Here is a 25,374-nt window from a genome sequence, read left to right on the forward strand (position 1 = left end):
GTGAAACCCTGTCTCTACTAAAAATACAAAAATTAGCTGATGTGGTGGTACGCACCTGTAATCCCAGCAACTCGGGAGGCTGAGGCAGGAGAATCACTTGAACCCAGGAGGTGGAGGTTGCAGTGAACCGAGATCTAGCCACTGCACTCCAGCGTGGGTGACAGAGCACGACTCCACCTCAAAAAAAAAAGAAAAAGAAAAAGAAATTCATTATCTTGGCTCTTTAACCCAAGTACTGTGCTACCTCCTCAATGTCTTCTCACTATTGCCTTTCCACCCTGCAATGCATTCTCTGCACATAGCCAGACTGCTCTTCTTAAAACTTAAATCATGCCCCTCAACCCCTGAGAATCCTCTAGTGACTTCCTACAGCAGCCAAAATAGAATCCAAACTCCTTTCCTTAGCTTACAAGTCCTTTCCGAACTAGCCCTGCCTCCTTCTTTGTTAGCATCTTGCACCTTTCCCTCCCTTGTTCCGTATGTACCACCCTCCCTGGGCTCTTCCCGTCTATTCCACACACCTAGTTCTCTTATTCGAATCTCTTTGTACTTCCTGTTTCCTTTACTGAGAATGCTCTTTCCCCAGTCCTTGGCATGGCATCCTGCCTTCTCTTTTAGGCTTATGCTTCTAAACAATCACCTCAGAAGCTTCTCCTGACCACTCCATCTAAAGAAAAATCAACCAATCCCCATCTCTCTCTCTTCCTCCCTACCTTACATACATGCATGGATGCATACGCCATATACACATGCACCCACACAAACACATGATCATGATCATTTCTCTGTGTTTATTTGTATCAAAGTACTAGCCAACCTGTAATTATCTTGTTAGTTTATTTGTTTGGCATCTCTCTGCTCCACTAGAAAAAGTTCCATGAGAGCAAGAACCTGGTCTGTCACTCGATTCCCAGTGTTTTGAAGAATATCTGGCCAATAGCGGACACTTAAACGTTTGTTAAATGAGTAATGCATGAACCAATGAATGAGTGAAGGGATGAATGCCACTCTCATTTAATGCCTTTTAATACTTGGATGGGAGACAGGGAAGGGAAGGGTGGAAATGGAAAAGATAAAGGATATTGAAGAAAGAGTGATGACCGTGATGGTGAGAGTTTAGGAAAACATGACAGGGAGCAGTAATCAGCCCTCAAAGTTGTACTCAACATAAGAAAGGAAGTTATACACTTCTAACAACCAGGGATGTCCAACCAAGATATGGGCTGCCTTGTAAGTGAGTCAGTCCCGTAGGATGTGCAGAAGAAGCTGTATGGCCACCACCAGGGCTATTGCAGAAGGGATTTATGCATCTTGAGATTGGACGAGGTGTCTTTAAACAATGAGCTCATGGCTAGAGCAGTCCCAGGCCAGCGAGCATGGGAACACTAAACCCCTGCCGAGGAGCTTCCTCCTCCAGTAAATACACAATGTATGTTTCATTAGTTTATCTGCTCCAGGAGAACTATCTCTTTGTGCCCTCAGCAATGAGATTCTGCTAATTGAAAACACTTCATTCTATCTGCTTGAGAGGATTGGACTAAACTAGGCTATTGAAATGTAGCACATCCCTAACTGGGGCAGGGGAGCCACAGTGGAGCAGAAGCCTAGACAGTCTAGGCAGAGGGTGACAAGAAGTGCATTTCATTTCAGGCACTATTTCAGAGAGGCTAAAATTTCCAGTCTTAGAGAATGCATTTCAGATAAACAGTCCTCCCAGTTAGGGAAAACATTTTTCCCCTTCGCCTTGGAATGATTCATTTAAACAATGATAAAAATAGGGCCTCTCCAGGCCCTGAACCTGCTTGTAGGGAGATCAGATTTTAACCCAACAATTTTGCTTCTGAAAGAGGCATTCATTGGTATGTGAACTATGGATGGTAAGGTTAAGACCTAGTTCAGGAAAAAGGAGCACACATCAGAATTCAAGGCAGCAGTAGTAACAGCAAAAAGCAATAACAACAAAACACGGTATGCCAATCTCTGTGATAACTTCTCTGCCACATTGTCTTCTTTCATACATTCCAAGAACAAGTGCCACTGTGATCCCATTTTACAGACTAGAAAACTGAGCCCCTAGAGTTAAGAGACTTGGCCAGGGTCACAAAGCTAGAAAGTCATGGAGGAGGCTCAGCCTCTGGTCTGCCTCCAGAGCTAGGGCTCAAAATGAAATGTGTTCATAGATCACACAAAAACTTGTCAAAATGCAGATTCAAATGCTGCAGGTCTGGGCCAGGGCCTGAGATTCTGCAATTCTAACATGTTCTAAGGTAATGCTGATATGCTGGTCCATGAACCACACTTTGAGGAACAAGATTGTAGGGACAAAAGCAAAGATGGCACCTAAATGTACCCAGAAATGTTCTTAATTTACCACTAAGGCACATAAGTCTTAAATAAAGGAAATAAAAGCTGGTTTGTTTTTTGGTTCAATTCTCTGCCTTGAAGGCATTAGATCTTAAAGGCTGTAACCTACTGCTCACTTTAGCCCAGAAAAGATTTGTCACACTGTTCTCCAACCCGGCCCCTTTTTCCTCTTAAAAAGGAACCAGCAGTTGGCAATACATAAGGAGACAAACACAATTAAACCCCAAAGAAAAAAATCCCACAGCCCTTCCATTTCAATTAGAATCAGCGGCTGTTGGAAATGGGCAAATTTAGAGCTGTAATACCAACGGAAACAGTGAATTCTCAATTGTGATCAAAGGCTTCATTTAGCAGGCTGAAAAGCAAGCATGAGCTTAATTGAACAAGAGAGAGATCGCCTCCAAAGCAGCCAGGCATAATCAAATAGCATTGAAAAATATAATGCATCAGATGGAGAGGAATTAGCCCTAGGTTCCAAATGCCCTTGCCTGACCTATAGATCCCAGCTTCAGGGGAGAGAGACCTCAGCGGTTACCTGGTCCAATTCCCCATCTTATTCACTTTAGGCCAGGAGTTTCAAAATCTTTGGCTGTAGTGCACAGTTCAAAATATATTTTACACCCAACCCAGTGTACAGGCACCATCTATAGATGAATCTCTTTAAGTAAAAGCTTCACAATATGATATGCATTTTTTTAATGTGTAAAGTACCTGCTCTTTTTTCCTGTTTTTCAGTGCTCAAGAGCTGTGGAATTGATTTCAAGACCCACTAATGGGCCATGACCCATAGTTTGAAAAACACTGTGTTAGATCATCCCACTTAAGTGCACAACCAGCCCCTTCATCTTACAAGTGAGAGAGATAGACATTAAACAAATGATCACACAGTTACATATCTAAAAGGACAAATTGAAGTGAAAGTAAAAAGGTAGAACAGGGATGTGATGGAGATAACAGGGGGAAATATTTTGGACCAGAAGGATGGCTGGAATGAGTCAGGAAAAGTCTCTCTTGAAAGATACTTTAAGCTGGGACTAAACAATGAATATAGAGTAGCCAGGCACAAAAAAGAAAGAGGGGTCTCTTTAAACATCTCTTGTTCTGGGAAATGGACGGTTATCTATGGCAACCGCACGTGGTAATAGCAGCAGTAGCAGCAGCAGCATCTGCCCAACCCAGATTCATCAAGTTTTACTATTGTCAGAAGCTGAGCCAAGTGCTTCACAAGGCTACTGGAGCTTAAGGGAACCGACTGCCTGGTTTGAATCCCACCTCCACCCTTTACAAGGTATCTGATTTGGGGCCAGATAGTTCAGTTTTCTCATCTGTGGAGAAGGGATTATTCATCGTGCATGCCTCATCACATTGTTACTAGGATTAAATGAGTTAACACAAGTTAAGGGGCTTAGAACAATTCCTGGTGCATGGTAAGTACAAAATAAATTGCTAAATAAGGGGATGTGGACTTGAAATCTTCAACAACTTGCTTCAGGCAAGCACCACCTGTCTATTGGCACCAGAAAAGAAACCCATTTGCCATCCCTGAACTAGCTGGTTTCCAAGAGGTATTTTGGTTTATTTTGTTTTTTCCATAACAGTATTATAAACCTAGTGGGGGCAGAGGGCTGAAGTCCTAAACTCGGCAGAGACCTACAGACAAAGGAGATAAGGAGAAAGGGAATGAATCTGATTCCCTGCTCCTAATTGCCATCTCAGGGCCTGCATTCACCACTATTCTCTCTCCTGCCTGATGAATTTCCCAGTTCAGCACCAAGGATACAGTTGATTTCTCCAGAGAACTATATTAATGAAATTACAGTATGTTTACTTGATGCAGAAAACCTCTGGATAGATAGTAAATTAGTGGCCTCACAATGTTGAAAAATCTTCAAGCTTTCAAGAGGCCTAAACAGATCCAAAATGCCAGGTTCAAGTCACATCAATAATTAAAATTAAATTATCATGCTGAACTGAAAGTCATCTCCAATATAACATTTTTAAAAATGGTTCTCCAAAGAAGAACTCTATCTTGGCTTCAGGGAGGCATCTATCATACACCCATGGAATCAGAGACAAAAAAGCAAGCTGTGTCCATTGTGCACATGCTACAGCTAATTCCTCAGGATGGGCAAGAATAGAGAGGTTCGGCGGGGCATACAAAAACACTCATTGCTGGGGAGAGGCAATAAAAATGAGGAGCAAACCTGATATTTGTAGGTTTACTGTTTACATCCATCTTCCCAAGTTGTCCACTCATTGTCTCTGCAAAGTAGGAAAGGCTGAGATTTTCAGTCCCATTATGCAGATAAGGAAACTGAGGCTTTTAGTGGTATAGTGGCTGGAGTCAAGACACATGGCCAGTAAGTGGTGCAGATGGGATGAATATTCATCCTGGAGTAAAGGAAAGATAGGGAGAATGGAACGAAGTAGAAAAAAGGAAATTGGCATGCCTGTCTTAATAGCAGATGATATAAAATTTAAACACAAAAGACATGTTTGGGACAACTCAGCAAATTCACACAAAAATAGTAGTTATTAAAATTATGCTTGTGCCTATGCACTCTTGGAAGATGCTTATGATGTTATTATACTGCTATTAACATAAAAATACTTACCGTTAGCCAAAACTTTACCATGGGCTAAAGACCTGTCTAAACACTTTATATGAATTAAGAATTCTCCATTTAATCCTTATAAAAACTTTACAAGGTAGAAGCTATCATTTTATAGTCGAGACACCCAAGTTCAGAGAGGTAGGTTATTTGTGAAACACACACAGCTAGTGAGTCTAGGTCTGATGGCCACGCCCAAACCCCTAGTCACTTCAATATGCTGTCTTCCTAGAGACCGGGTGGAAAGAGGTGAGCATTAGTTGCACCAAGCTGTAGCAAATGGATGAATCCATATCAACCAAGTATTAAACTGAATGCACACAGTTCCGATGTGCCCCAGCAGGCCCCTTTTTGAGCTAATGAAATGGTAACTTCTGTTATTTGCTTGACAAATATTTATTAAGCACCGACTATGTGTCAAGCCCTGTGCTAACACTGGGAATATAGCAGTAAGTACATCAATAAAACTCTCTGCCCTCATGAAATTTTCACAGGGTACAGGAGCAGATAAAAACAAAACAAGTGATATAAATATTATGTTAGCTGGTACCAAGTACTGCAGAGAAAATTTAAGCAGGAATGGGAGATAGGAAGCAATTTTTAAAGAAGGATGCCCAGGAAAGGCCTCACTGAGAAAAGTGACCTTTGGGTAATGTCTTGAAACAGATGATGCAGTGAGCTGTGTTGATATCTAGGGAAAGAACATTCTAGATAAAAGGAGAGCAAGAGCAACGCCTCTGCAGTGGGAACAATATAGAAGAGCAGGTGGCTGGGATGGAGTTTTGAAGGAAATGAGGTCAGAGGACACGGGGCCAGGACATGTGGGGCCCAAGGGGCCATTATTAGGACTTGGGCTGTGAGTGAGATGGGAGCCATTGGAGGTTTCGCAGAGGAGTGACAAGATCTAAGATCCAACTCACCTTTATATGATAACTCCGGCTGCCATTTAGACAACAGACTCAATGGGCAAGGGTGGGAGCGGGGAGACCAGTAGAGAGGTGAGAGGTGATGGCAGCTCATTACTAATGATTATTATGATATGAGCATGATTCTTTACTTTTTACCAGTACCTTAATATAAATTATTTCACTTAATCTCCATTTAAATAAAGAAAAGGAGACTATGGCTTGTTGAAGTGACTTGCTATGTGGTTTGCTTAAAGTCCTTCAGCAAGTTAGTGGCAGAGCTGAATCTTAAATCTGGAATGTTTTTACTTCTCATGCAGTTCTCAAGTCCCATCTGATCTTCATCTCCCACGCAATTGCCTTGCCTCTGACTTCTGTGGGCTCAGATGATATCCAATTGACCATCATGGCCAGCCAAAGAGCCTGACTATAAATATCACTGATAAGTATCTGGTAACCAGCAGACAGGTGGCAGAACCCACACATCACAAGGAACAGAATCCAAAAAAGGAAAAGTCATCATCAAGCTCTGTCCTCACAAGGGCATGAGCCTCCTGAACAACGCATAACAGGAAAGGAGGGCAGGGGGCTCTTAGAATGTCAATTGATGTTTATTCAGCACTTCTGTATGCTCAGAACAATATTAGATGCCATTTCAGAGAAAGAAAGGAAGAAAATTCTCTGTTGTCAAGGAGATTATAATTCAGTGGGGAAAGAAGACACGCATTTGTGGGTAAGAAAGACAACGCAACTGAGCAGATGAGGTGTCACGCACAGACCGAGTGCTCAGGGTTTCAGAGCTCAAGGAGTTCTGTGAAGGTTGAGGAGATTAGACAAGTCTCCAGAGAAGGGGAGGAAAAAATCTTGAGAAAGAAAACTTCTGGATCCTTTCCAAAGGTAGTCACCAAATTCTATAATCTAAGTGCTTCTAACCATCTCAGGAAAGCCTTCAAACATCGCCTACAGTCTTGGTGTGCCACACAACTTTAGTGGGTCTATGTTTACTTTCCACATTGCTTTGCCCCTTTGAGGGGTCCACAACATGCATGCCACCAGAAGAGGGATTTTAATCATGAAGGCCAAGAAGTTGAAGCCAAGGAGAGCTCCTTACAAGATGGCCAATAGGGAATTTAAAACGTCCAAATGAGGATGGTCTGTAGTGGCTGTCTAGTCCAGGGATCAAAAAACTATGGCCCACGGGCTGGCCTCTTGTTTTATTAAAACACAGCCATGCTCTTTCATTGACATATTGTCTATGGCTGCTTTCACACTAGAACAGCAGAGATCAGTCATTGCAGCAGAGACTGCGTGGCCCTCAGAGCCTAAAATTATTTATTTTCTGGCCCTTTAGGAAACACCTGCTGACCCCTGTTCTAGTTCAACTCCTTTATTCTAGAGGCATGAAAACAGAAGCCCAGAGAGGTTAAGAAGATTGGCCAAGGTTATTGGGTGAGTTCAAGTGTTGTCCAGCCTAGAATAGGAAAAGTAAAGTGAGAATAAGTCATCCTTCATTCATTTGGTTATTCACTCAGCAATTTTTTTATCATCACCGTGGGCCAGGCACAGGGTAAGAATACTGCAGTGCATAATACAGATAAAGCTCCTGCCCTCTGGGTTCCTGTTTGAGGGAGGAGGGGAAGGATATTTTTAAAAGTGAAGAAAATAACTACAAAGTATGCAGACTGCTATAAAAGAAACTAACAGAGGGAAGGGACAGGATGTAAATTGCAGAAGAGAGGGAAATATTTTAGACAAGGAGTCAGGAAAGACCTTTCTGAGGAGGTGATGTTAGAACTGGGCAGCGAGTGATAAAAGCCATGAAGAGTAGGTGGAAGGGCATTCATGCAGAGGGAATAGCAACTGCAAAGTCTCTGAGGCAGCAACAAGCTTGGCATGTACAGGGAACAGCAAGTAGGTGCATATGGCCAGAGAAGGGTGATAAAGGACAAGAGTGGTATGAAGTAAGGACAGAGGTGAGCCAGTTCCTGTGGGTGGTGGCGACTATCTCCTGAGCATATTTTTACTGCAGTTACATCATCACCATCATTTTCATCATCCCCATAATGAGGTTCTAGGAAGCCCAGGAAGGGAACATGTGGTACCTGTATTTGCATGCTGTAGAAAGCAGTGCTGGGTATAGTTCCCTCCTAGCCAGGGGCTGTATAGCACTTTCAATGATTGTAAGGGCATATTTCACCTTCCTCAGACCACGAGACAGACAGCCCACTAGTTAGTCATTTGGAGTCTTCAACACCTGGATTTGAATCCCTACTCTTCCTGACCTTGCACAAGTAGCTTACGTGTTTCTGAGCCTTCAGTAATTGGAGGTAATTGTACCTACTTCCTTGGGTTGTAAGAGGAATTAGATAAGACAAAGTGGGTAGAGCTTAGCCTTTGCTCAGTGCTTGGGACATGCTCAACAGTTTGATAAGTATTTATTATTATTAGTGGGATACGCACTGGTAGAACTTGCTACTGCATCTCAATCTTTGTGTGCCAAAGAGACAGAAATTTCTTACTGCTGTCAAGTTATCAAATACATGGGTAGAAAAACCAAATTCCAGAGAAGCCAAATGACCAGCCCAAGGCAATGAAGGAGAAGGGTCGCACGATGACTCAGCCCTTCAGCGCCCACCCAGCTGCTCACTACATTTCACCAACACAGCAGCCTGAGTTGTACTTTGACCATTCACCTCCAAGCAAATACCACTGTACTTTGAAAACAAGGGTGGGAAGGGACCAAAGAAGTCCTTTGAACAGCCCTGCAGCATTCAAAAGAGTCCTTATAATGTACCTGCTATATATCACGGGTACAAAGACGAATGGTCCATGCTCACTGTACCCTTGAGGAATTCACAGGCTTGTGGAGAAGACAGTTATAAAATTATAATCTTAAGGGTAATCTGCCTATCAAATGGAATAATTTACTCAGCTCACGGAGTCAGGGACAGGAACCAGAGAGAAAGTGACACCTGAGCTGACTCTTGAAAGGTATTGAGTAAACCAGAAGGAGATTGGCTTGGCTGAGCAGAGAGTGATAAGACTGAAAAGCACAGCTCGTGGAGGGCCTAAACCCCTGAACCAAGGAGATTGGCTTGATGGGCAAAAATGAGGCATTGAGCAGGGAATAACCTGCTCAGAGTCACATTTGGCAAGGTCACTCTGGGTGCAGGCTACAAGGATGTGAGGGAGCAGGACCAGAAACAGAACAACCAGTTCTGAGCAAGTCCAGGCAAGAAGCAACAAAGACCTGAGCTATAACCATAAGGGAGGGGAAGGAAAGAAGAGACCGGTTCTGGAGCCTCTGGTGAGGAGAATCTCCACCATGTAGTGACAGCTGGATGCTAAGACGAAGAAGAGAGAGAAGAGGCAACTGCTGAGCTGGGTCTGCCTTTCACCAAGTGGGGAAATGGAGAGAAAGGGTAGGTAGGAGCAGGGAAGGAAGGCAGAGTTCATCACAGAAAAAGAAGCAATCAAGCATGGTGCTTTCCAATGGTTTTTTTTTTTTTTTTCTTTTTTATTGGTGATAATACTTTCAAACTTCTGTGACAAAAACCAGATGAAATGAGAGATGCCCCAGGTGAAGGGGAGGAAGGAACAGAGGCCGTTCCTCTCCTCACAGACCCCAGAGAAATGAGAGCCATTCAACTCCTTGGATCTTTGATCTGATGAAGTGGAAGCTGAGTTCTTAAGACCAGGAGAATGCAGTTTGAAAATTGCTGCTGTAAAGAAAAAAACAAATCATTCCATTAAAAAGTGGGCAACTGATATGAATAGATATTTCTCAAAACAAGATATACAAATGGCCGAAAAAGGTATGAAAAGATACTCAAAATTACTAATCATTAGGGAAATGCAAATTAAAACCACAATGAGACACCACCTCACTCCTGCCAGAACGGCCATTATTAAAAAGGCAAAAAACAATAGATGTTGGCATAGACATGGATGTGGTGAATATGGAATGCTTATACACTGCTGGTGGGAATGTAAATTAGTACAACTGGAAAACAGTACAGAGATTTCTCAAAGAAATAAAAGCAGATCTAACATTCCATCCAGCAGTTCCACTACCAGGTATCTATCCAAAGGAAAAGAAGTCATCATATCAAAAAGACACCAGTACACATATGTTTATTGCAGCACAATTCACGGTTGCAAAGATATGGAACCAGCCTAAGTGCCCATCAACTGATGAGTGGATAAAGAAAATGTGGGCTGGGCATGGTGGCTCACGCCTGCAATCCCAGCACTTTGGGAGGTTGAGGCGGGCAGATTGCTTGATCCCAGGAGTTCAAGACCAGCCTGGGCAACATGGTGAAACCTTCATCTCTACCAAAAATACAAAGAAGAAAAAAATTAGCCGCATGTGGTGCCATGCACCTGTAGTCCCACCTACTTGGGAGGCTGAGGTGGGAGGATCCCTTGGGCCCAGGAGGCGGAGGTTGCAGTGAGCTGAGATTGCACCACTGCACTCCAGCCTGGAGCAAGGCCTTGTCTCAAAAAACAGAAAGAACTAAAAAAGAAAATGTGGTATATACACACCATGAAATACTATTCAGCCATACAGAAGAATGAAATAATGTCCTTTGCAGCAATCTGGAGCTAGTGGCTATTATTCTAAGTGAGTAACTCAGGAATGGAAAAACAAACACTGCATGTTCCTACTTATAAGTGAGAGCTAAGCTATGGGTACACAAAGGCAAACAGAGTGGTATAATGGACATTGGAGTCTCAGAAGCAGGGTTTTGGAAAGTGGGTGAGGGATAAAAACTGCATAGTGGGTACAAGGTACACTACTTAGGTGATGGGTGCACTAAAATCTTAGGCTTCACCACCATACAATTCATCCATGAAACCAAAAACCACTTGTACCCTTACAGCTTTTGAAATGTTTAAAAAGAAAAAGAAAGAAAAAGTAACCTTGTGGTGTGTGAGCCAATAGGAGGCCACAGAGGAAAGGGCCAGGAGCCAAGAGCAATTGCAACAAATCCAAACTAGAACGAGGGCTTTGGAACCATTTTCCACCCTCCACTACCCAATAGCATATAGTCCATCTTCTATCCCTCCTCACAAAATTATGAAAGTGATAAGACCCAAATCTACATTACAAAAGAGGCCGGAGCTTTGGCCCTCTCTGCCCCATCTCTGTAATGGTTCTGTTCCTGAACAGGACCTTGCTAGCCTTTCCCTTCTACTTCCCCAGGCCCACCTTGTTGACTGAAACCACCCCAGATCCCACAACAGTCTGGACCCCTCCGCCAGCCCAGCCACCCCAGCACAGACAGCATGAGAGCTGCTGCTGTGTCTCTGCTACCACTATTCCAGGCTGCCTTTCTGTTTTCCCTGGGCCTGATTATTGTAAGCTGCCTCTGAGGCCCCACAGGGCTGGGCCCAGTGTTATCTCCTATGTACAGTCACCGCCTTGTTAAAAGGCAATCAGAGGAACTGACTTTAATAAATGTTAACACCCTCAATGTGAAGTCTGGCAATTAAAACCCCTCCCCAGGACCTCTGAAACAGGCCTGTGGAAAATCCCCCATCTTAATAAGCTCCTATCACCAGAGGACACTGAGAGAAAGCAGGGATAAGAAGGAGGCATTAAAACTTTCAAAGGGGAGGGAAGCACCAGGAAAGGCACCTTCCTCCATTTCTCATCCCTCCCTCTGGGGATCCCACTCCAGGCCAGTTTCATCCAACAAGTCTGAGAAGCAAAAACAGGCAGTCGGGAAGGCCTCAGGGATCATCTTATTCAGTGGTGTTTAGATTTTTGGTGCATTAGACTCACCTGGAGGGCTCCTTAAAACACAGATTGCCAGGGTTTAGTTTCTGATTCAGTGGATCTGGGGTAGGGCCTGAGAATTTGCATGTCTAGCAAGCGCTCAAGTGCTGCTGCCACTAATGGTTCAGGGACCACAGTTTGAGAACCACTGATCTAGCCCAATACTGTCATATTACAGATGGGGAAACTGAGGCCCAGAGAGATAGGAACTTGTTCAAGATATCTCCAGTTAGCACACCCCATCTGAAAGGATCAAAGCAAATCTCTTGAGAGCAATTCCCAATTGTATGTTTTAAATTCTTTTATTCTCCATAGAATTTAAAACATTGTGTTTATTAACAGTCATCACCATTGTCACCATTATCCTGAAATGAGACCTGTGATGTCAAAGCAAGAAATAGTTGGTAGTTGGCATGCCAAGTAACAGGACAGCCTGCCTCATCAATACACAGGAAGCCAAATTGGAAAAGAGTTTTCCTAAGTGAGTTCTTTGACAAGATTTCCTTTCTTTCTTCTTCCTTTAGATCACATTAGAGACAGGTTAGATTAGATTTAGGTCCAAATTGGATTTCAGGGCCCTTAGACATCACTTAGTCCCCTGATCACCCAAACAAAAACACATGCCATCATATTATTCTTATCACTTATTAGTGTCTGAAATTCATACTTATTTGTTTTCTTGCTTCCCACAATCTCCTCCACTAAAACCCATGTCCATGAGAGGATGGATATTCTCAGTGCCTGGCACTTCCAGGCTTTTAATAATTATTTGTTGATTAACTAACTGAATGAGAACCATATTAGCTAGGAAAGGATTCATTAATCTGATGAATTTATTGACATTTGGCAGGAATTTGAGTCCTGAGGCTATATAGTCTGAGAAAGATGTGATCAGGTAGAAGGCAGGAAGGTTACCCTGGCACCAAGATCCCAAGAGGCAGCAGAAAAAAATGTTGCCACAATGGAAAAGAGATTCTAAGGGCCAATCCCAGCCACTGTCCCTTACCCCCGCAACACACACACAAGCTCTCACACATATTTTCACACATGCCCCACACTCTGCCTCCCAAGAAAAACAGCTTAGCAGCTGAGCTATCCAAATCACACCATAAAGATCCCAGACAGGGGGAAAGATCATCCATTATAATTACCGTGTAGGAGCTTTCATATGGCACCCTGCTAAGAGCAGGGAAGCAAGACAGATCAGAACAGACAGCTTATTAAATTATCCAGTGCATCAACTCAATGAACACTTCCAAATGGTTTTCTTTTCCTCTTTTTTTTCTATCCACGAGTTTTTAATGTTTGCTCTCCTTTCTCCACTGTTTAGGATTCCTCTTAGGTGTTTGGATCACTACTTTCCTTCTGCTGGCTGCTGTCTCTTATCATCCACCTTCCTGAATCATTCACATAGTGTGGGAGATACAGCATGTCATGTTGCAGAGTGGACTCAGCTTTTGAAGTTAGAAGATCCACGTTTGGTCTTGGTTCTTCTGTGTGATCCTGGGCATGCTATGAACTTGCCTGAGCTGTGGGTTCCTTAAAGGTAAAATAAGGGTGATAGCACAACTCAGTTTGGGGCAGAGATTAGAGGGGATGATATATAGCAGCCCACTTTCCAAACTGCCAAAAGAGGAACAAGTGTGAGCTGCCAGGACTATGTCAGATGGATTTTTGGCCTTTGTCTAAGGCACAAAGTCATTTGACAAGTGCTAGGAAGAGGTCCTCTGCCTCCGGATAGCTCTACAGAAATGCACTACACAAGAGCTTTCAAATTGATTAGCAAATATCCACCTTGAAAATGCAAATAGACAGGTGAAAAAACACATCTGTCTACCTTCCAGTCATCCTCACTTTACTGTGACTCTGATTAAAAGCATTCCTTTCCATGAAAGGGCTAAATGAGCCCTGCCTGGATGAAAGAATGAATCATCTGGTAGTTTGGGCAAGCAGGAAGGAAATGTTCGAGCCTGGGAATACTACAAAAGTGAGTTTGTTAGAATCTGGGTGGCTATAAAGAGAAGTGAAATTCTCTAAGCCCCAGTTTCCTCATCTGTAAAATGAAGGTAATAGTACCTACCTAGAGTCATTATTAGAATTAAATAAGACATAGTATGAACCACTTAGCATGAGCATAGCACAAAAAAGAACTTAGTAAAACTTAACTACCACTACAGTTACTAAGAGTGGTATCATTATTATATAACATTTATTTTTATTACTACTACTACTAGCTGTCAATAAGCAGCATATGGCCCTCTGAACCTTGTTTGGAAAGATGCTTATCTTTCAAAGCCTCTTTTGTGTCATTAATCTGTTGCTGTTTAATAAAGCACCTCAAACTTGATGGCCTAAAATAACCATCATTTATTTTGCTTATGAATCCGTAATTTAGGCAGGACCTAGGGGAATGGCTTACTTCTGCTATATATGGCATCAGCTGGGGTAGCTCATCTGAAGACTAGAGGATCTAGTTTCAAGATCACTCACTTATACTGCTTAAAAAAAATGGTACTACCTCTTGGCTGGGACCTCAGCCAAGGATATGGGTTTCAGTTCCTCTTAATGAGTTGGTTGGGCTTCTAAACAGCACGGTGACTGGGTTGCAAGAGGGAGCTTCTCAATAAGATAAAAGAACATGGCATTTTTATGATTTAGCCTCAGAAGTCACATTATGTTCCTTCCTCTGTACTCTGTCTGTCCAGGCAGTCACAAAGATGCACCCAAGTTCAAGGGGAGGGGACACAGACCCTACCTCTTCATGTAGGAGTGTTAAGATTCTAGAAAAACATGTGGGATGGAAAATACTGTTGCAGCCTTCTTTAGAAAATCTGCCATACCTCTCAGGAAAGTCTTCCTGAATTCTTCACCCTCACCAGTTACATGATCTCCTTTCGTGTCCAACTTTCTTGTACCACTCACATTACCCTGAAATGTTCAGCACGGTCTTTCTATTTTCCCAGTATCCAAAATAAATGGCATGGAGATGGTGGCAGAAGAACGAAATAGAGATGCTTTACAATTTGATCTTGCTATCACTGTTTGGACACAGACAGCTCTGGAATATACTTTTATTCATTTAGAACCTTTAAACCTCTCAATTTCCTCATCTATGAAACAAGGAATAATAGTAATGACACCTCAATGAATTTTTTGAGAAAATTATATTAAGCACATCTAACTTCATGAAGCACTTAACTTACATTAGTAAACCTGGCTTTTAAGAGTTAGCACAAAAATGTTAGCTATTATGACACCACTAAGTTGGGATTTGCGACAATTCATACAGAAAATAGATTTTTCTTACCTTTAGAACTTCTTTGTGTTATAACTAGTGAAAATTAAAGGTGGAGAAAATGTCAGGGAATGAAGCAGGGAGGAAAGATATCGTAAATATTTATGGTACGGCTCTTTTAAGCCTTTCACGTAGAGGAGGTGGGGCTCGTATGGCATCCTCTAAGCTGAGTCCATTTTGGAGAGGTAGTGGAAGGGTGGAAGAGCATGAATGAGTTAAGAAAACTGGGCCAGTCTGAAGGGTCTGAAGGAGTCACATCAAGCAGAGAGTGCCCTGCCATGCCCAGCCAGACCACACAAAGAAGAAGATGACATTTCAGATGCCCTTCAGCTCAGCAAGTCTCTACTCCTCCATTAGCAGAGGTTCTTTGGCACAAAGAGAACCTCTTAAGCTACAAAGGGAACTTAATGGAAAGGTGCTGGAATGTTCCAGAAGAAAGGAGGTGGGCTGGCTCCAGGGGCTTGGGCAGCAGGGAAGGCTGTGTGGGCCTTCTTACCAGAACATTGCCGTGGAATGGGATTTGGCTCCAGGGACCACCACGATCAGAGTCTTTCCACCCCAAGTTTCCAATTCCCAATGTCTTACCCTGGGTTAATCAGCTATGGCAAGGGAAGCAGGATCCCACAGGATGGGAGTGGCTGCTGTTAGCTCATTCTACATAAAGAGACAACTGTAGAGAAAGAAAACGAGGCAGAATTGACACAGAGAGGCAGCAGTGGGCAGGGAGCCCCAACATAGAAAAGGTCCTGGCCAGCCTCCTCCTCCCTCTCCATTGTCACAAAAACTGCTCTGCACTGGGTGTCGCGGTGGAGTTCCAGAGAATTTAATAAGCAAAATGTGTTTATTATTCATCTATCATGTGCCAGACAGTGTGTTTAGCACTACACGTACAGAAACGAACAGACACTCCATTTTACAGCACGGGATATACTTAGTGGTTAAGAGCCCCCAACTGGGAATGACAAAGATCAGTGTTCAAATTCCAGTTCTACCCCTTATGCATTGTGTAAATTTGGCCCTGTTTCCTCAAGCTACAGTGAAGACTGGCTAATAATTGTGCCTACCTTACAGGTCATTATAGTTCGTTACAAGGATTTAACAAGAGAAGGTAGACAGCCCTCACACAATGCCTTACACCTAGTGAGCACTGAATATACTTGACTGTAAAAAAAAAAAAAAAAAAAAAGGACTTCCTTGCCAACTCTACCTGTCAGTGCTAGAAGAGACTGTATATTCTTATTCCAGGGTATAGGCAGATGTCCTGCCCATTGGGATCCAGCCCCACAAACATCAGAATCACCTAGGAAACCAGTTAACAGTGCAACCCCCAGCCTTGCTCCCAGATTGTCTGATTCAGGACATCAGGAGAAAGGTCTGGAATCTACATTTAAAGCTTCCCCTCACAATCTAAGTGATTTTAATACACAGTTATTATGAGTACCAGTGTTCTAGACTAGAAAATCCTGTTACTTAAAGGCAAGGAAACTGACAACGACAGAAAAAAAACAATTCGACTTGAGATCTCACAATAAGAATTACTGGGCAAATTAGTTTTCTATTGTTGTGTAACAAATCACCACAGACTTAGTGGCTTAAAACAATATGGTAAAACTATTTTTTCCTAGTTTCTGTAGGTCAGAAGTCTAGGCATAAGATGGCTGAGCCCTCTGCTCTTTGATCCCAAAAGGCTGAAATTAAGGTGTTGAGCTGCCATCCTTTCTACAGCTCAAGGATCCCCTTTCAAGCTCTCATGGTTGTAGGCAGAATTCCATTTCTTGGGGTTATAGGACTAAGGGCTCTGTTTCATGCTGGCTATCAGCCAGGGTTCACTCTCAACTCCTAGAGGCACTCTCTAGCCTTACCATGTGGCCCCCTCCATCTCTAAAAGCCAGCAATGGAGAATCTTCTCACATTGAGTCCTCCTCATGTTTTGAATCTCCCACTTTTCCTGTCTTTAACCTCTAGACTCAGATGTAAAGGGCCGATATGTAGTTAGGTGAGGCCCACCCATTTGGTTAACTCAAAGTCAACCAGTTAGTACCCTTTATAACAGCTACACAATCCCTTTTGCTGTACGCCATAACACAACCCTGGGAGTGACAGCCTGTGATAATCACAAGTTTTGTCTACATTCAAGGCAAGGAGATTTTACAAGGGTGAGGGTCATGGGAGGTCATTTTAGAATTCTGCCTACTACACGGGGAATATAATCTAAAACTTAGACAAAACACAGCTTGTCAGTCATGCAGAAGTCACCACCCCTTACATTACAGCAATAGCTTCCTAACTCCTAAATGAACATTTGTACCTCCAAACCAAATAATACAAGAAAAGCTCATCGATGTAAGATGTAGCTTATAACTGTTATTTCAAAGCATTCTAAGCATGTAGGCTGTCGACAAATTGAACAGACACTTTCTTTGGTGTATCTAGGTGAAAAAATGACAGTTGAGCTTACTCACCAACCCTGGCCTGTGTCCAACAAACACAACTGAAATGGAACTTAAACTGACCATCCAAGCCAACCACTCACAAAATCAAGTGCTCAAACAGAAACAGATGGGAATGACAAAGGAATCTAACCTAGTACAAGTTGAGTTTATTTTGTCTGAAATGCTTAAGACCAGGAGCATTGCAAATTTTGGATTTTTTTTTTATTTTGGAATGTTCACATTATACTTACCAGTCTCCCTAATCTGAAAATGCTCCCATGAACATTTCCTTTGAGCATCATGTCAGAATTCCATAAGTTTTGAATTTTGGAGCATTTCAGATTTCAGATTTTTGAAGTAAGGATACTCCATCTGTACCTCCTATGTACTTAGCACAATCTTTGTACATTATCTTATTTAAGAGTTAAGACAGTCTCAAGAAATAGACATTATTATTCCTATTATAAATAAAGAATATGAGATCTTTGGGAAAAAAAATTACAGGTAGTAAGAGGTAGCATCGGGATTAAACCTAGGTCAGGTCAGTCTAACTTCAAACTACATATTCTATCCACAGATCCAATATTAATAAATGTTGGTTATTTTCTCTATTACCTCAATCATACAATATATTTTTAAGACAAACAAAAAATCTCCACCAGCAAAACAAGGCAGTGTCCCTCATGCAGTCTTAAAAAATAAGAACTACATTTTGTTCCTGCCCCAAGTAAAACTGAATCTTTCCAACAGTGTCAGATGTATTACTAATTACACAATTACATTATGCAGTCGTGCTTGTAATAAAATTCTTGGAGTGCTTTTAGCAAATTCAACTTTGGAGAAAATAATGACTTGCTTTAGAATTATTTACTAAATTAAGCAATTCTTTACTCAACATTGTTTTTAATAATTCAAGTACAGGATGTTTTATTATGAACATTTTCTAAAACAAGTTTAAAAATAATTTCATTTTTATGAGTATGAGCATGGTTGTTCCAGTAAGGTATTTTTAAAAAATATTTAATATTCCTGTTTTGCCAGACAGTGAAAGGTTTTACACATTTTCCATGATTCTTTCAACTGGCATGCATCTCCCTCCTGCCCCCAGGGCTGACAGAGTTGGGGAAGAAAAGCCACAATGTCATTTATATCACTCAGCAGGTTACCACAGACGTTTGCAAATTCTTGGGAGGAAGGGGAAATAAAGATGCCATGACAGAAGTTTTTCTCCCATTTCCAAAGACAGTTACAACCTTCCCCATCCCACACCGTCTTCTGCAATGTGATTTTGCCCCCCCAACCTCCACCCACCCATCAGGAAGTGACATCTACTTGATCTCCTAGAATCTTGGTGGGCTTGTGACTACAAGGACCAGTAGAATATGGCAGAAGTGGTGTCAGTTCTGGAATCAGCCCTCAACCAGTCAGGTGGCTTCTGCTTCCTTTTTTGGACCACTCAATTTTGCGATGCTCCCTCTGAGAACCCAGCCAACATGCTGTGACATGCATGACCACATGGAGAGACCCTGGGGGAGCACTCTTGTCAACTGCCAGCTTCAACTGTCAGTCATGGGAGGCAACCATCTTGGATGCCCAGCCCAGTGGAGCCTTCAGATGACTGCATCCCGGCCACCATCTGACTGCAACCTCACCAGCAAGCCCACATGAGATCCACCCAGCTGAGCCCAATCAACCCACAGAAACATGAAAGAAGATAAATTGTGGCTTTGAGTCACTGAAATTTGGGGACACTTATTATGCAGCAATAGATAACCAGATACTCCTCTTCTAATTAGTCATGTATGTGAACCAAGACCAGACTTGGCCACTAAGTGAGTAACTGTCTCCATGAAGGAACCATTAGAAATGTCCTGCTTTTCTTTGGGTACCCATTCTCCCATCTGGGAAAAAAGAGGTAGGGCTAGATCAGGAGTCACAGTCTAGAGTCCATGATGGGTAGTCAATGGTTAGAAACAACATTTCTAAAAACTTAATGAAAGCCACACATTTACATGTGATGAAGCCACATTGGCTAACTAAAAACCAAGTTTCCTTGTTTTTGAGTTGAAATTACATCAACTCGGTGTATCAGCACTGTTCCTTCTGCTAGTCAGAAGCTGGTTAGCAGTCCCAGATGGCTTTGACAGCTAAAAATGAAACAAAAAATTGAATGCTGCTTAGTTCATGCAGTTTGTTCAGCATAGAAAAAAAAAATTTCAACATGAGCTTCTCAGCTGAGAAAGGAATCTTCAAGGAAGAAAAAGATGGTAATGCCAAGGAAACATGACCTACAATAATGCTAATGTCTCTCACATATTGATCACTTACTATGGACTAGGCCATAGACTGTGCTGAGTGTGTCACAAGTAGTGGCTCATCTGATACTTCAAATAACCCATGATGTCAACACTACTTTTCATTTGACATAGAAAAACTAGGCACAGAGAGGCAAACTATCATGTGTAAAGCTATATAACTAGGAAACGACAGAGCCAGGATTAAAACCCATCAGATTTTAAAGTCTACATAGTACTAACTTTAAAAATATATATATATATTTGTATCTAACTCAAATTAATTGCCCCCCAAAATTGTTCCTTCCAGCTTTCCTCCTCATAAGCAATCTGTGTCAAGAAGACTGTTGGTGTTTGAATAGGAGTCCAGGCCTTGGTCATGGCATGAAGAAGTGGGACTGTGTATTTCACAGGACTGGCCAACATCACACACTGCCTTATGGGGTACAAATTGGTAGCAACCCTTTAGAAACTTGTCTCAACATTTAATAATATTGAAGACGTGACTACAGCATGTCCTAGCTCATTCTTAGGTGAAGAATGATATGTACCAGAAAACCTGATGCACATGTAGCAAGTAGGTACTTACATGGAAGTTTATCACAGGATGTTGGTTATGGCAAAAACTCAGAAACAACCCAAACATCCATCAACAAGAAAATTAAAAGTAACTGCAAATTATCATCATTCAAGGAATTACCACATTTTAAAATGAATCAACTAGAAATGTATGTTTCAGCATGGATGCATGTCAAAAGCAATATTAAAAGAAAAAGGTAAATTGCAAAAAGATACAGTATGACTCCATTTCTATAAAGCTATACCATATGTAAATTTTATATTCGGTTTATACATGCATATATATGTAACAAATGTAAAAGCATTTGGGGAAGATCACAGTTATCTCTGGGAATGGAAAAAGATGGAGAAAGGCCACAAAAGAGTCTTATTTTTATGTGTAATATTTTATTTCTCAAACTTGGTAGTAAATTTTAAGTGTGTACTATATTGTCAATTCATTTTGGATGCTTGAAAGATTTCATCATTTTCTTTAATTGTTCAGGAATGCAATTTTTATACCATATCCAAGCTTTTGGCCTTGGGAATCCTCTGCTCAGTCATTTCTTCCCTCCCTCTACCTATTCTCCACAGTCTCCCTCACTCCACATCCCTAATCTGGACCCCATGCTTTCTTTCAATCAAAAGATGTCATTTATTTAAAATTTAAAATCCAAACAACCCTGAAATGGTTTGCATTTTAAAAGAAGATTTAAGTAGAAAGGGCTTTCAAGACCTGAATAAGTGACATTATAAGGGTGGAACAATTCTCATTGGGTCCTATGTGACATCTGCTCACATCCGTTCATTCTACAAATATTTATTGAGTACTTACTAAGTGCTAGGGACTCGTAAGTTGCCACATTGCCCACCTCCAAGAGGAGGTAGCACCCCCTGCACTTGTATTCTGTGAGCCCTGGTCCCAGGTTCTATGGGATATAACAATGACAAAGAAAAACAGAGCCATGTGCTGTTCACATTAGCGACCACTCCAAATAGAATGAGAGAATACACAGTAATTGATGAGCTCTGTCATTCAGCTGCCTCATTTGATTAAATGGGGAAACAGGCTCAGAGAGGAGGGCCAGAATTACCCAGTCACAGAGCAGAGCAGAGATAAGGCCTAGGTTTCTGGACTCCAAGCCAGTGCCCATTTCTCTGTCCTATACTGCCTCTTTCTACACTCCATAAGGCTGTCCCTGAGTGGGGTAGACAGAAGGAGTAAACAGATAAGAAGAAAAAGATAAATACCTATACTTCTCTCCCTGAAATGATGCCACTTCTCTCCTGACCTTTTCCTTTCACCATTTCCCCTGCCTTTCAATCATAAGGTACTAAAAGGCTACAATTGAGTGCAATGATTTCACACTCTTGTTGTGGATCTAGTGTTACCATTAATCCCCTCCTTGACAAAGCAAGCAGCAGTCCCCATTGCAGTAGGACTCAGCTAGGTGAATAGCCCTTCTGGTAGCTGACTGGGGAGATGGACAGAGTCACCCAGAATAGAGGAGAAAAATCCAGGCTGAGAACCAGCAGACTTTATCCTCATTCCAGCTCTGCCACTCAGATGCTGGGTGAGCTTGGACAAGCCTTCCCCATCTCTGGGCCTCCACTTGATCACCAGGTTCTAAGATAACAGCATCATAGCTCTTATCATTGACAAATACCTTCAGTGGTTTGCAACCCTAAGACATATACACAGAATATAACCTGATCCTCTCTAGATATTCTGCCTGAACACAGGTCCTACAAAGCAGCAGAATGGTCACAGCCTCTATGACTTGAGACGTCCTCCACCCATTTCCTATTCTACTGAGTCATGTACCTTGATGTTTCCCCTAAAAACCATATTCTCCACCACTTTCAGCCAACAGGCTTTGGGGAGAGTTCCACCCCTAATTTCAGGTACAGATCATTGAAGTGAGACCTAAACCAATCAGACTATCCTATCCCCCCTTGACACAGCGATTGGCTCAGGAATGGACACATGTCTCAGGCAGAGTTAATAAAAGAAATTGCCTTTTGCAGAGAATGTTAGAGAGGAGGTAGATGCTCTTCTCTGCTGGGTATGAAGCTGAGAAGATGGTAGGTCTTAAGTTTCTGCTCTCATCTTGGAACCTAAAAGCAAGCTTAAACAAACAAACAAAAACAAAGTAGGACCAAGAGAAGGAAAGAAATAAAGTGGTTCCCACTGGCATCAAATCATTCCTGAAACCAGCCTATCCCTTGACTTTAAATGGTCTAAGCCATTAAACTTTCTTTTTACCTACTTGAGATAAGTTTTCTGTCACTTACAATTGAAAGAACCCTGAATGACCCACTGTCCTACACAGGAAGGTCATTAGGCCTCTCTTTGAACATCTTTAGTGATAAAGACCATTCTCCCTCTTATTCTTTCCTCCAAGCTTATTTTGTCCTTGCCAACCCAACCCTGTCCAAGGGAGACATCAAGAGGCATCTGGGAGAAGAGAAAGGAAATGACAGATGTGGCTGGGCAACCAAGATGGCCCAATAGGAACAACTCCAGCCTCCAGCTCCCAGCGTGAGTGACACAGAAAATGGGTGATTTCTGCATTTTCAACTGAGGTACTGGGTTCATCTCACTGGGGCATGTCGGACAGTTGATGCTGGTCCACAGGTGCAGCCCAACCAGCAAGAGCTGAAGCTGGGCAAAGCATCATCTCACCTGGGAAGCGCAAGGGGGAAGGGAATTCCTTTTCCTCGCCAAGGGAAATTGAGATGCACAACACCTGGAAAATCGGGTAACTCCCACCCTAATACTGTGCTTTACCAAGGGTCTTAGCAAACAGCACACCAGGAGATTATATCTCACACCTGGACCAGAGGTTCCCACCCCCACAGAGCCTCCCTCATTGCTAGCACAGCAGTCGGAGATCTAACTGCAAGGCAGCAGGGAGGCTGGGGGAGGGGCACCCGCCATTGCTGAGGCTTCAGTAGATAAACAAAGCCTCAGGGAAGTTCGAATTGGGTGGAGCCCACTGCAGCTCAAGGAGCCCTGCCTGCCTCTGTAGACTCCACCTCTGGGGACAGGGCATAGCTAAACAAAAAGCAGCAGAAACCCCTGCAGATGTAAAAGTCCCTGTCTGACAGCTTTGAAGAGAGCAGTGGATCTCCCAGCATGGAGGTTGAGATCTGAGAACGGACAGACTGCTGCTCAAGTGGGTTCCTGACCCCTGAGTAGACTAACTGGGAGACATCCCCTGCTAGTTGCAGACCGACACATCATACCTCACATGGCTGGGTACACCCTGAGACGAAGCTTCCAGAGCAAGAATCAGACAGCAACACTCGCTGTGCAGCAATATTCTATCTTCTGCAGCCTCCATTGCTGATACCCAGGCAAACAGGGTCTGGAGTGGACCTCAAGCAAACTCCAACAGACCTGCAGCTGAGGGTCCTGACTGTTAGAAGGAAAACTAACAAACAGAAAGGACACCCACACCAAAACGCCATCAGTACGTCACCATCATCAAATACCAAAGGCAGATAAAACCACAAAGATAGGGAAAAAGCAGGGCAGAAAAGCTGGAAATTCAAAAAATCAGAGCGCATCTCCCCCTCCAAAGGAATGCAGCTCATCGCCAGCAACGGAACAAAGCTGGACAGAGAATGACTTTGATGAGTTGAGAGGAGGCTTCAGTCGATCAACCTTCTTAGAGCTAAAGGAGGAACTACATAACCAGCGCAAAGAAACTAAAAACCTTGAAAAAAGAATGGATGAATGGATAACTAGAATAATCAATGCAGAGAAGACCTTAAAAGAACTGACAGAAATGAAAACCATAACATGAGAACTATGTGACAAATGCACAAGCTTCAGTAACCAACTTGATCAACTGGAAGAAAGAGTATCAGTGATTGAAGATCAAATGAATGAAACAAAGTGAGAAGAGAAATGTAGAGAAAAAAGAGTAAAAAGAAATGAACAAAGCCTCCAAGAAATGTGGGATTATGTGCAAAGACCAAATCTATGTCTGATTGGTGTGCCTGAAAGTGACAGGGAAAATGGAAACAAGTTGGAAAACACTCTGCAGGATATCATCCAGGAGAACTTCCCCAACCTAGTAAGGCAGGCCAACATTCATATTCAGGAAATACAGAGAATGCCACAAAGATACTCCTCAAGAAGAGCAACTCCAAGCCACATAATTATCAGATTCACCAAAGTTGAAATGAAGGAAAAAATGTTAAGGGCAGCCAGAGAGAATGGTCAGGTTACCCACATAGGGAAGCCCATCAGACTAACAGCAGAGCTCTCAGCAGAAACTCTCCAAGCCAGAAGAGAGTGGGGGCCAAAATCAACATTCTTAAAGAAAAGAATTTTCAACCCAGAATTTCACATCCAGTCAAACTAAGTTTCATAAGTGAAGGAGAAATAAAATCTTTTACAGACAAGCAAATGCTTAGAGATTTTGTTACCACCAGGCCTGCCCTACAAGAGATCCTGAAGGAAGCACTAAACATGGAAAGGAACAACCAGTACCAACCATTGCAAAACCATGCCAAAATATAAAGACCATCAATGCTAGGAAGAAACTGCATCAACTAATGGGCCAAATAACCAGCTAATATCATAATGACGGGATCAAGTTCACACACAACAATATTAATCTTAAATGTAAATGGACTAAATGGTCCAATTAAAAGACACAGACTGGCAAATTGGATAAAGAGTCAAGACCCATCAGTTTGCTGTATTCAGGAGACCCATCTCACATGCAGAGACACACATAGGCTCAAAATAAAGGGATGGAGGAAGACCTACCAAGCAAATGGAAAACAAAAAAAAGCAGGGGTTGCAATCCTAGTCTCTGATAAAACAGACTTTAAACCATCAACAATCAAAAGAGACAAAGAGGGCATTACATAATCGTAAAGGGATCAATTCACCAAGAAGAGCTAACTATCCTAAATATATATGCATCCAATACAGGAGCACCCAGATTCATAAAGCAAGTCCTTAGAGACTTAAAAAGAGACTTAGACTCCCATACAATAATAATGGGAGATTTTAACACCCCACTGTCAAAATCTCCCATTATTATTGTATGGGAGTCTAACACATTAGACAGATCAATCAGACAGAAAGCTAACAAGGATATCCAGGAATT

At 42.3% G+C, this 25,374-nt stretch overlaps 1 long non-coding RNA gene across 1 annotated transcript; it reads right to left on the reverse strand.

The window, feature by feature from the left end:
* Positions 1-4,719: 4,719 nt before the first annotated feature.
* LOC144341254 (uncharacterized) lies at positions 4,720-16,247 on the reverse strand. The gene is made up of 4 exons (XR_013418137.1): positions 16,166-16,247; positions 15,455-15,628; positions 12,815-13,060; positions 4,720-4,755 (listed from the first exon to the last, which is right to left on the reverse strand). It is a non-coding gene; the product is annotated as an uncharacterized LOC144341254 (long non-coding RNA).
* Between the last annotated feature and the right edge of the window lie 9,127 nt (positions 16,248-25,374).

Source organism: Macaca mulatta, chromosome 6 (assembly GCF_049350105.2).
Source record: "Macaca mulatta isolate MMU2019108-1 chromosome 6, T2T-MMU8v2.0, whole genome shotgun sequence".
Classification (NCBI taxonomy): domain Eukaryota; kingdom Metazoa; phylum Chordata; class Mammalia; order Primates; family Cercopithecidae; genus Macaca; species Macaca mulatta.